Source organism: Littorina saxatilis, linkage group LG7, assembly GCF_037325665.1.
Source record: "Littorina saxatilis isolate snail1 linkage group LG7, US_GU_Lsax_2.0, whole genome shotgun sequence".
Lineage (NCBI taxonomy): Eukaryota > Metazoa > Mollusca > Gastropoda > Littorinimorpha > Littorinidae > Littorina > Littorina saxatilis.
In genome coordinates, this window is record NC_090251.1 from 35,673,253 (window position 1) to 35,687,038 (window position 13,786).

Consider the following 13,786-nt stretch of genomic DNA (forward strand, 5'->3'; position numbering starts at 1 on the left):
CATGAGAGATACAAACAAGTCGCGTAAGGCGAAAATACAACATTTAGTCAAGCTCAGTCGAACTCACAGAATGAAACTGAACGCATTGCATTTTTTCCGCAAGACCGTACAATCGTAGCATCGTCTGTCCGCCGCTGGTGGCAAAGGCAGTGAAATTAACAATCCAGAAAAGCGCGGTAGCGGTTCCGATGAGGAGGATAGCACGCTGTTCTATATCTCTATTCTTTTTAACTCTCTGAACGTGTTTTTAATCCAAACCTATCATATCTATATGTTTTTGGAATCAGGAACGGACAAGGAATAAGATGAAATTGTTTTTAAATCGATTTCGGAGAAAAAAAATTTAATCATAATTTTTATATTTTTAATTTTCAGAGCTTGTTTTTAATCCGAATATAACATATTTATATGTTTTTGGAATCAGAAAATGATGAAGAATATGATAAACGTAATTTTGGATCGTTTTATAAAACAATATCTTTAATTACAATTTTCAGATATTTAATGACCAAAGTCATTAATTAATTGTTAAGCCTCCAAGCTGAATTGCAATACCAAATCCAAATATAGCATATATGTATATGTTTTTGGAATCAGAAAATGACGAAGAATAAGATGAAATTGTTTTTAGATCGTTTAATAAAAAAATAATTTTAATTACAAGTTTCCGATTTTTAATGACCAAACTCATTCATTAGTTTTTAAGCCTCCAAGCTGAAATGCAATACGAAAGTCCGGCCTTTGTCGAAGATTGCTTGGCCAAAATTTCAATCCATTTGATTGAGAAACAAGTCGCGTAAGGCGAAAATACAACATTTAGTCAAATAGCTGTCGAACTCACAGAATGAAACTGAACGCAATGCAACGCAGCAAGACCGTATAGCATCGTCAGTCCACCGCTCATGGCAAAGGCAGTGAAATTGACAAGAAGAGCGGGGTAGTAGTTGCGCTGAGAAGGATAGCACGCTTTTCTGTACCTCTCTTCGTTTTAACTTTCTGAGCGTGTTTTCAATCCAAACATATCATATCTATATGTTTTTGGAATCAGGAACCAACAAGGAATAAGATGAAAGTGTTTTTAAATTGATTTCGAAAATGTAATTTTGATCATAATTTTTATATTTTTAATTTTCAGAGCTTGTTTTTAATCCAAATATAACATATTTATATGTTTTTGGAATCAGAAAATGATGGAGAATAAGATAAACGTAAATTTGGATTGTTTTATAAAAAAAATATTTTTTTTACAATTTTCAGATTTTTAATGACCAAAGTCATTAAATAAATTTTAAGCCACCAAGCTGAAATGCAATACCGAAGTTTGGGCTTCGTCGGAGATTACTTGACCAAAATTTCAACCAATTTGGTTGAAAAATGAGAGCGTGACAGTGCCGCCTCAACATTCACGAAAAGCCGGATATGACGTCATCAAAGACATTTATCAAAAAAATGAAATAAACGTCTGAGGATATCATACCCAGAAACTCTCATGTCAAATTTCATAAAGATCGGTCCAGTAGTTTAGTCTGAATCGCTCTACACACACACACAGACAGACACACACACATACATCACGACCCTCGTCTCGATTCCCCCCTCTATGTTAAAACATTTAGTCAAAACTTGACTAAATGTAATGAGGGTGTGACAGTGCCGCCTCAACTTTTACAAAAAGCTGGATATGACGTCATCGAAGGTATTTATCAAAAAAATGAAAAAAACGTCCGGGGATATCATTCCCAGAAACTCTCATGTCAAATTTCATAAAGATCGGTCCAGTAGTTTAGTCTGAATCGCTCTACACACACACACACACGCACAGACAGACAGACACAGACAGACAGACACACACACACACACACACACACACACACACACACACACACACACACACACACACACACACACACAAACACACATACACCACGACCCTCGTCTCGATTCACCCTCTATGTTAAAACATTTAGTCAAAACTTATAATATATAAATGTAAAAAGCGATCTAGAAATGCTTGTAGAGGGTCCCAGGACGCACTACACTTCAAAAAGAGCGGGTCCCGGGACGCACTTAACTTGAAACGAGTGTGTCCTGGGACGCACTAAACTTAAAAAGAGAAGGTCCCAGGACGCACTAAACTTGAAAAGAGAAGATCCCGGGACGCACTAAACTTGAAAAGAGAAGATCCCGGGACGCACTAAACCTGAAATGAGCGGGTCCCGGGACGCACTAAACTTGAAACGAGAAGGTCCCCCTCAACTTGCAACGAGTGCACGTGTGTCCTGGGAAGCACTAAACTTAACAAGTTGACTAAATGTAAAAAGAGAAGGTCCCGGGACGCACTAAACTTGATACGAGAAGATCCCAGGACGCAGTACTCCTAATCAAAACGCCTCATACCTCTCACACACACACACCCCCACACACACACACACACACACACACACACACACACACACACACTCTCTCTGACACATACACACACACACACACACACATACTTGTTTTCCCCTCGTTATTGTGACCATTGGCCGGCCCCATCGTTGTTTTGACAGTGCCTGCTGAAGTGACCGTTTGACCAATAGATAAGAAATTCCACATCAAGCTTATTTAAATTGGCCAAAAGTGAATGTGCATAATTACACTCACATACACTCAATATTTCAATAAACTGAAACACCGCCTGCATTGTGTTGACAAAGATGATACACACGATACACACTTGTGTGTGAACGTTGTTTTGACCGGGGTATACATGTTTTCCCCTCGTTATTGTGACCATTGGCCGGTCCCATCGTTGTTTTGACAGTGCCTGCTGAAGTGACCGTTTGACCAATAGATAAGAAATTCCACATCAAGCTTATTTAAATTGGCCAAAAGTGAATGTGCATAATTACACTCACATACACTCAATATTTCAATAAACTGAAACACCGCCTGCATTGTGTTGACAAAGATGATACACACTCGTGTGTGAACGTTGTTTTGACCGGGGTATACATGTTTTCCCCTCGTTATTGTGACTATTGGCCAGTTCCATCGTTGTTTTGACAGTGCCGGTTGAAATGACCGTTTGACCAATAGATAACAAAATTCCACATCAAGCTCATTTAAATTGGCCAAAAGTGAATGTGCATAATTACACTCACATACACTCAATATTTCAATAAACTGAAACACCGCCTGCATTGTGTTGACAAAGATGATACACACTCGTGTGTGAACGTTGTTTTGACCGGGGTATACATGTTTTCCCCTCGTTATTGTGACTATTGGCCAGTTCCATCGTTGTTTTGACAGTGCCGGTTGAAATGACCGTTTGACCAATAGATAACAAAATTCCACATCAAGCTCATTTAAATTGGCCAAAAGTGAATGTGCATAATTACACTCACATACACTCAATATTTCAATAAACTGAAACACCGCCTGCATTGTGTTGACAAAGATGATACACACGATACACACTCGTGTGTGAACGTTGTTTTGACCGGGGTATGCATTGTATTGACTTTCCGTGGTAGTGTGATATTGTATATATATGATATAAGGTAGTGTGCCTTTACATTTTAACTTGCTCCTTTCAAAACCTTCTATTGGCACTTAGACCAAAGAATCACAAAGCCTTTTTTTTATGTGTACGAAACAGCTAAACAAAACGTGTAGCTTACTTTGCAGTGCATAATCATGAAGCTTTTTAAAATGAAGTTTAATGATCATATTTGAAGGTGGTGGATACTATAAGTGTTATCAGGGACCTATATTAGAATCAGTCTGTCAGTTACGTTTTTTTTTGTCCTTGTAATGAAAGGTATTTTTATGATGGCGCTCAGTTCCCTTGCGTTTGTTCATCGACATTTTAAGATACCTTCACATTTGAAATTGCATTTTATTTTATTTACTTTGACTTCCATTCATTTAATGATGGGCTTGTTTAGCATAATTGCTTTTGTATACACATGCATTTTACAGTCTGTGTGTTCAGTTGTAGAAACAATTTCTCTTCTTGAGACAATAATAGCTTTTTGTTAACTTTCGGAGTAAGGATTTGAATGATTTTCCCTGTGGCGATTATGTCCATGCAATCTGCAATCCTGTGATCACACATCCACATACAAACACAATCAGTCGAATCATAACAATAAGCATGTTTTGCAAAATAACGTTTGGTAGTTTTTATTCCTTTTCAATGGCATGCAACAAAACGGTGACATTTGCTTTTTGCAGACATTTAAAAAGCAGTGAATTTATCCTTTGTATAATTATACTTATACTGTTATAGCTTACAACCAGGCTATAACAGTGATTGAATGTTGCCCCAGTTGACAAAGGAACAGGAAATAGAATGCATGTACAACTTCTCGTCTCAAACTAAAATAAAGAAGAAAAACAAATCTGAATATCTTGTTAAAGAGAACAGAGAAAAAAAGTGTATTTTGTACCTTCAAAACCTCTTAAACAGCGCTTACATTAGATTTAAGAAATCAGTGAACTTAACGTATAACAACGATTGAATAACTCTGCCCAACATGACAAAGAAAACAAAACTTGACTAAATATAAAAAGACAGATTTATTTCTCTCAAACAAAACCTTCAAACCTGTTGAAAAATAGGCTATTGCCTCCACCATCATTGTTCAGACCGCGCATAATAAACTGAACTTTTGACCAATGTCCAACAAAATTCAAATTAAGCTAAATCAAACACACTCCAAATAAATAATTAAATATGAAACACAACCACCAGTGTGCTCATGATTAAAAATAATGAAAACACATAATGCACACCCGGTGTATAACATTGTTCTGAAAGGAACAATACACGGCTTTGACTTTCTTTAAACTTATAAGTGGGCCTAATGCGTTCATGATAATAATGCAATATAACACAGTAAGGTAGTCTCGAGTCATTTTTGTTTGTTTATTTGTTGCTTAACGTCCAGCCGACTACGCAGAGCCATATCAGGACGAGGAAGGGGGGGATGAAGGGGGCCACTTGTCAAGCGATTCCTGTTTACAAATGCACTAACCCATTACTTGTGTCCCAGCAGGCTTTAGTAAAACTAAATTAATACCTACTGGAAGATTACCAGTTTCCAGTATGTTAAAATAGGCTTAACCTATCTACTGCTGGACTTACATCAGAACACTAACAGATTAAACTATACATGAATCGCGAGACAAGCGGCAAGAGAAGAGATTTTTGGAAAAAATACAGGTGAATGAGCAAGAAGGCAGAAAAAAGAAAAGAATTCATGAAGAAAAAGAGAGCATGACAGGAAAGAGGAACCAAAAATCTACCTAACAGCAAACTAGAAAGCTCCTGCGGTTCCAAAAACAGGAGGGGCCTTTAATTTCATAACCGCAGTGCCCCACTGCGGGAGTCTCGAGTCGTATGATTACATATTTGTAACATGGAAAATAAACCAATGTTAAAATACTGTGAGGCATGAGAATTGGCATATATATATATATATATATATATATATATACAGATTATTTAAAACACTCCACTGAATAGTCCACACAATCAAAACAACTAGCAGCATCTTTAGTAAGGTCTATGCTTTTTCAATTGCAACAAATGAAAAATATACTTTTGTTTCTAACAGAAAGTAAGAAAGCTGCCAATTTATCCTTTGTATTATAGCTTCCAACAAACGTATAGCGACGATTGAATAACTTTGCCCCAGGTGACAAAGAAACATACAATAAAACTATTTTCCAACTTCTTGTCTCTCAAACAAAATTGAAAAAGCAAATCTTCAAACATCCTGTTAAAATAGGCCATTTGCCTCCACCATCGTTGTTTTGACAGCACATGCTGAAGTGACCTTTTGACCGATGCCCATGAAATACCAAATTAAGCTGATCTAAAGAGCCAAAAGTAAATGTACCATAAATACACTTTATATACACTCAAAATCTTTCTTTATTCTTTATTTCTTTATTTGGTGTTTAACGTCGTTTTCAACCACGCAGGTTATATCGCGACGGGGAAAGGGGGGGAGATGGGATAGAGCACTCAAAATCGAAATCAATCATTACATGTGAAACACCACTATGACCCAGTGTTTATGATACGTTATGATTGTTTTGACTTTCCTACAAGCGGACCTTATGGTAGTTTGTGGTCACGATAATAAATAATAATGATCACACGATGACCCAGTGTTTATGATACGTTATGATTGTTTTGACTTTCCTACTAGCGGACCTTATGGTAGTTTGTGGTCACGATAATAAATAATAATGATAATAAAGTTAAAACGGCTATGCCTACGATGCCTTCGGGCCTTGTTTTTGGCCGATTTGAGCGGAATTGCTGTTATATATTGCCCAGCCAACCTTAATTAGAGCAATCCTTACTCTTGTTATCCCAAAGAAGTACTGTACACTTAAGAAACGTCGTTCAAACTCGGCGTACAGCAAGCTTTAGAAGCGACCACTACTCTTTTGTACAAGAGGGAGAGTTTAAAGCGGCTAGGTCTGATTTACTCTCTCCTATCGCCACCAGACTAGTGTTATGCTACTATAAACCATAACAATGCTTCACGACCGGAATAGTTTCATATCTCAAAACTCGGGTTCTAGTGGCCAATTCAGTGTGGCATTGAGACTATATGCATGACTAAACGGGAAGTAATTCACACAGCCTCCACAACAAAAGAGCAGTGGTCGCTGCGGAAGCTCGCTGTACGCCGAGTTTAAACGACGTTTCTTAAGTCTTTCTTTCTTTATTTGGTGTTTAACGTCGTTTTCAACCACGAAGGTTATATCGCGACGGGGAAAGGGGGGAGATGGGATAGAGCCACTTGTTAATTGTTTCTTGTTCACAAAAGCACTAATAAAAAAATTGCTCCAGGGGCTTGCAACGTAGTACAATATATTACCTTACTGGGAGAATGCAAGTTTCCAGTACAAAAGACTTAACATTTCTTATATACTGCTTGACTAAAATCTTTACAAACATTGACTATATTCTATACAAGAAACACTTAACAAGGGTAAAAAGAGAAACAGAATCCGTTAGTCGCCTCTTACGACATGCTGGGGAGCATCGGGTAAATTCTTCCCCCTAACCCGCGGGGGGCGTACAGTACTTCTTTGGGATAACAAGGGTAAGGGTTGCTCTAATTAAGGTTGGCTGAACAATATGTACAGCCATTCCGCTCAAATCGGCTGAAAACAATGTCTGAATGCAACGTAGGCATAGCTGTTTTAAATCAGATCTAGCCGCTTTAAACAAGGGCAAAGCCACCGATAATCATGACTCACTTGCTCAGATTTCGTATTGTTTTTTGCTAATAGAATCTGACATGCATTTTGTGAGTATTCATAGGCTCTACAAGTATAACCAAGTCAAGTTTGTATCATGCATTTTTCCATTGTCTGAAAAGTTGTGACTGTTCAATACGTGGTCAGTTGTCAGAACATAGCCTCATTTTTGCTGCACAAATGAATTAAAAATAGCCAATTGTCTCCACCATCGTTGTTTTGACAGCACATAATAAACTGACCTTTTGACCAATCCTAAGATATGTCCCATCTAGCTTATTTAAAGGTGTTCGTCTGTGTTTTGCTTATTTATTCATAATCCTACCATTAAATTTCGCTAAAAAGTTAAGTCACATGATGAGAAGAACCACTGTGCAAAAAGTTATTTTAAAAAAGTTATAGGTAAAACAATGGGTTTTTTTCTCAGCAAACTCTCCTTATAATAGTCATGTTAAAAACAAGGGGAATAAATTAAGAAGATGTCATCTGTCACAACTTTTTAGTTAAATTAAAATGTAGTAATATAAAAAAAAAGGAGAAAAAATGCAGACGAGCACCTTTAAAATGTCCAACAATGATTTGCAAGAACACATTCTGAATAAATCATTAAATATCAAATTAAAAAAACACAACCACCAGTGTGCTCATAATAAAAAAACCGAAAAAACATCATACGCACCCAGTGTATATACATTGTTCTGACGGGAACATACAATGTGTCGACTTTCCTTAAACGGACTAGCAGGGCTACTGCTAGAGTGTGTTCAGTATAATCATGAAATAGAATGAAATGAGGTAGTCTTCACGTCGAACGCAGAAGAAGAAGAAGAAGGTAGTCTTCAGCCATAGAATTATATTTTTGCATAATGGAAAATCAACCACCGTAAAAATAAACCAGTTGTTGCATGATAAATGGCACAATTCAAAACACTCCATTGAATAGTCCACAAAAAGATAATTAGCAACATCATGTTTAGTGCTGTTGTAAGTGTTATTTCAATGGCAACAAACAAAACAGATTTTTTTTACTATATCAATGATTGACTAACTTTGTCCTCGGTGACAAAAGAACATGAAATAACACTTTTTTTCCAACTTTTTGTCTCTCAAACAAATAAAAGAAACACATCTTCAAACATCCTGTTAAAAATAGGCCATTTGCCTCCACAATGGTTGCTTTGACACCACATGCTGTAGTGACCTTTTGACAGAGGCCCCTGAAATATCAAATTAAGCTTATCTAAAATGGTCAAAAGTACATGTACATAAATACACTTTATATACACTTAAGATCTGAATTAATCATAACATGTGAAACACCACCATCATTGTGTTGACAATAAAATGTCACACACGATGACAAAGTGCATATGACACTTTGATTGTTTTGACTTTCCTAATAGCGGACCTTATCTTTACTTTATTTTGTGTTTTAACATCGTTTTCAACCGTTCAAGGTTATATCGCGACGGGGAAAGGGGGGGGGGGGGGGGGGGATGATGGGATAGAGCCACTTGTCAATATCATATTTGATTGTATCCCTTTTATGTTTTATGTTTTATGTGTGTCGTCCTATACAATTGTTGTTATAATCGTTTACAGGCAGACAGGGTGTGCCGAAGAAAAATTTCCATTTTTATGTAATATTTTAATGGACAATAAAGTGCTGTTATTGTTATTGTTATTGTTAATTGTTTCTTGTTCACAAAAGCACTAATCAAAAAATTGCTCCAGGGGCTAGCAACGTAGTACAATATATGACCTTACTGGGAGAATGCAAGTTTCTAGTACAAAGGACTTAACATTTCTTACATACTGCTCGACTAAAATCTTTACAAACATTGACTATATTCTATACAAGAAACACTTAACAAGGGTAAAAGGAGAAACAGAATCCGTTAGTTGCCTCTTACGACATGCTGGGGAGCATCGGGTAAATTCTTCCCCCTAACCCGCGGGGGGGGGGGGGGGGGGGGGGGGGGGGGGGGGGGGGGGAGCGGACCTTATGGTAGTCTGTGTTCATGATAATAAATAATGATAATACAGTTAAACAAGGGCAAAGCCACAAAGAATATGACTCACTTGCTTATATTTTGTTTTGTTTTGCTGATGTAATCACATGCATTTTATAAGTGTTCATAGGTTTCATAACCAAGACAAGTTTTTATAATGAAAGCTTCCATTATTTGAAAAGTTTTGAGTGTTCAATAGGTGGTCAGTTGTCAATAGATATATAGCCTCGTTTTTGCTATGCAAATGAATTAAAAATAGCCAACTGCCTCCACCATCATTGTTTTGACCGCATATTAAACTGACCTTTGGATCAGTGCTAAGAAAGGTCACATCTAGCTTATTCAAAATGCCAAAAATGATTTGCATAAACACATACTAAATAAATCATTTAACATGAAACACAACCACCAGTGTGCTCATAGTCAAAATTAATAAAAACAAATAAAGATAAATGTGTAAATCATTGTCCAGTACAGCTCAAGACACAAACCTGCACTAGATATATATCTACTTAGTGGTAGTGATCAGCAACAACATTGGAAAGATGATCAGTAGCTGAAAAGCGGAACATTATTTAGTTTCGCTGATTTCTTTGCAAAGCAGTAATCCGGTTTCGTACATAGTTCTTGACGTGTAGCCAGGTACGATTTTTCAGAGCCTCTTCAGCCTGAAGGCACTTCTGGATATCCTCTTTTCTTGGCAGCACTTGCGTGGCGATATATTTTAACAAATGAGCCTCCACTGCCTTCACCTCCTCCTCCAACCACAGTCGACGTGGCTGGTTTGAACCTTTGTGGACACAGATATCACAAGACCTATTACCGGAGATACAAAGGTTAAATATGTTATCGGATTAAAACTTTATAAGGAACAATCATGCCAACTCAATATGAGCGCCGGGTAGTCTGGTGGTCTAGGCCGACAACTCGTGATCTCAGTGTCTCTATTTCGAATCTTGATTGGGCATGGACATTTATTTTCCCGAGTCAACATTTGTTCTGATTCTTCTTCGTGGCACTAAAGCTAGTACACTAAAACTGTCACATTTTCACTGTCAATCTTAGTGCTGCTTACATTTTGGTTGTTCAATGTAAGTTAGATATAGTACCTCCTCTTTTTTCCAATTCCTGGGACTCCCGTCCCCGCCTCTAATACACGGAAGTGTATGTGGGCGTAATCCATTAATTACAAAAGATTTCAAATCTAAATTAAAACCGGAATTACAGACCCTGTACACATTCATTTTCAAAGCATGGGACAGAAGCCACGAATGGGCATGAGAAGTGGCAGGTCAGTTAGCCATTGCACTTGTTAACTGATCCACTTATTTATTCATTTTTAAATAATTATACAATTTACTGCTTAGTTTTGAATCAAGAAAACTGAGCGACAGCAGGCCATTTTGATATGTTAAAGAACGTACGGATTTGAACTGCTCTTTGACAAAATGCCACTCCTAGTTAGATTAACAGTTTACTCGTTATGAACACAGACCTGTTTACATCCTGCATTAAAACCAGTCAGAAAAACACTCTCCAGAAGCTACCTTTATTTTTTGTGGACCGGCTCGTTCATTTTATTTAAAGATTTTCTTTAAAGTTTTTCAATTCAAAGAACTGTGATCTTTGCTATATTGGAGAAAGATTAATGGAGATCACTTTTAGACTCAAAAAGACTTTCAAATTCCGGCAACAGCACAAGTCACTGACCGTAGCAAGAGATAATGTCGAAGCACAGACATACTGGTCAAATAAACTCGATGCGAAGCAGGCTCATGTTTTGCCAAACACAATTTGTTTGTTTCCATGTTCATTTGTGTACTGCATTTTGTAAATAAACTAATGCTGCGTCTAACCTCGGGACACGTTCGCTTGGTTCGCGGACGAACGACTGCAGTGACTCATGACTGACTAGCTTTGTTGTTGCACTGATCTCAATTCGATCACCAAAATGCAAGTGATTCGCTCTTCTTAGACTTCGCCAGACACTGCCACTTGACTTGATAGTTTTGCCGATATTCCTGTACAACTTGAGCTTTTTTGGTTGGCATTTTGTCCCCAGAGAGATCGGCCTTACGCTTACGACCCATGTCGATCGGACCGAATGCACAAAAACCACGCGTTGACCGACAAATACCTTGTTTTTGCACATGCGCAGACAAGGCTGTTCCGGTCGGCCTTGAGCTAAAAGGGTTTTCGGGAAATCAAAATCCCGGTGACTACTAGTACTACAATTTCGACTTTAAATTTTCACACACGGAAATGGTTCTTGTGACCGGAATTTCCGGTAGATTTCCGTAATACCGGAATTTAGACCCTAAATCCGTAATAATTCCGGGAGGGTAAACAGGTCTGTGAACATACTCTATGTTTCCTTCCAAGTGCTTTAGAGAAGGGTATTACCGTACTCAAAAACACAATAACTATACGCTCCTAGTTAGATTAACAGTTAACACGTTATGAACAGGCTCTATTTTTCCTTTCAAGGGCTTCAGAGAAGGATATTACCTTACTCAAAAACACAATAACTATCTAGTTTACTGGTTTTGTTCTACTTTAAAAGAATAACTTTTGTGTGGATTGAGTCAGCTCCTTAAAGCTCAGTTCACAAAGAGAAAGAAGAGGTATAAAGACAATGATTATGTTTCCACTCACTGTTGCGCGTTGCCTTTGATTTGAGCTTCTTTGGTTTGGAATGGCTCCACTGTTCAGGTAGGTACTCATTGTCAGTTGAACCTTGGGGAAAAAAAAGACGATAGATTTTCTCAGCTGCCTTATCTTTATTTCAAATCATTTGATAGATTATGCAAAATAGCAAAAAAAGGACAACAGCTAAAAGACATATGCTTTTAAAATATCAATTTCGTTGTCAAATAACTAAACACAAGAGTTTCCACTATGGAATGCGGTCATTCAACAACTAGGTAATGGGCGCTTAGTTAATCGTCCGTACATGACGCCAGCATTTCTTTCTTTCTTTATTTGGTGTTTAACGTCGTTTTCAACCACGAAGGTTATATCGCGACGAGGGAAAGGGGGAGATGGGATAGGGGAAAGGGTGGAGATGGGAGGGAGCCACTTGTTAAGTGTTTCTTGTTCACAAAAGCACTAATCAAAAAATTGCTCCAGGGGCTTGCAACGTAGTACAATATATGACCTTACTGGGAGAATGCAAGTTTCCAGTACAAAGGACTAAACATTTCTTACATACTGCTTGACTAAAATCTTTACAAACATTGACTATATTCTATACAAGAACCACTTAACAAGGGTTAAAGGAGAAACAGAATCCGTTAGTCGCCTCATACGACATGCGGGGTGCAGAGAAATAAGGATGTGGAAAAGAAGACTTTTGGTAAGTGAAATAAAGGTGATGGATCCAGTCAGGCAGAAATAAGACAACAAGAAAAGAATTGGAAAACTGCAGGGAATAGTAGGGAGAGTTTTCTTGGAAGGAAATATAGGTGAAAGGACTGGTAAGGCAGAAATAAGACAAAAGAAGAGAAGAAACAGAACCGTTAGTCGCCTCTTACGACATGCTGGGTAGCAGCGGGTAAATTCTTTCTAGTCCCAACCAATATGGGACTCCCCCTAACCCGCGGGGGGTGACGCCAGCATGTTTCTAAATTAATTTATATGCAATAAAGCTTACTTTCGTTAGATGACGCTGAAGGAGAAGTGATCTGTGTGAATACACTGCATCTTTTGTTCATCATTGCCACACCAACAGGAGAGAATGTCCAGGAGGAAGGGGGCTCGCCTGGGGACATAATAAAATTATAATTAATTATTTATTGTATTAATTATGTTATGTTCAAAATAAATAAACGTGTGTTCCGTGTTATGAGTGTACAGGAATGAACTATTCTTCAAAGGTACAAATACATTTCAGATGTAAGACAATCAAAATGCATCAACGAATGCAGTTCTACCCCTCATCCTTAACCCCCACCCACCCCCCAACATTGACGCCGTAAAAAAACACCTCCGACAAGCGTGTTGGACACAAACAACTCTGTGAGTTAAATTCAAGCTGTTCCCACTCGAACACAGGAACCCCCTGACCTTCATCCATCTCCAGTCGCGCCCCCATGGAAAATTGGTTGACTAAGGAGAAAGATATATACTGAACTGTTTGAGCATGCACTGCTGTCAGCAGCACACCGTTGAAACTTCCTTTGGATTTCTGGTGCTTCCTCATCATCAGCAGAATCTGACAAATACAAAAACATGAATAACCCTTGTGATATTACCTCATTTTTTGTTTGTTTGTTTGCTTAACGCCCAGCCGACCACGAAGGGCCATATCAGGGCGGTGCTGCTTTGACATATAACGTGCGCCACACACAAGACAGAAGTCGCAGCACAGGCTTCATGTCTCACCCAGTCACATTATTCTGACACCGGACCAACCAGTCCTAGCACTAACCCCATAATGCCAGACGCCAGGCGGAGCAGCCACTAGATTGCCAATTTTAAAGTCTTAGGTATGACCCGGC

The 13,786-nt window shown here is 38.1% G+C and overlaps 1 long non-coding RNA gene across 1 annotated transcript; it reads right to left on the bottom strand.

The window, feature by feature from the left end:
• Positions 1–9,247: 9,247 nt before the first annotated feature.
• LOC138971318 (uncharacterized) lies at positions 9,248–13,769 on the bottom strand. The gene is made up of 4 exons (XR_011457217.1): positions 13,420–13,769; positions 12,940–13,047; positions 11,943–12,023; positions 9,248–10,077 (listed from the first exon to the last, which is right to left on the bottom strand). It is a non-coding gene; the product is annotated as an uncharacterized lncRNA (long non-coding RNA).
• Positions 13,770–13,786: the final 17 nt, after the last annotated feature.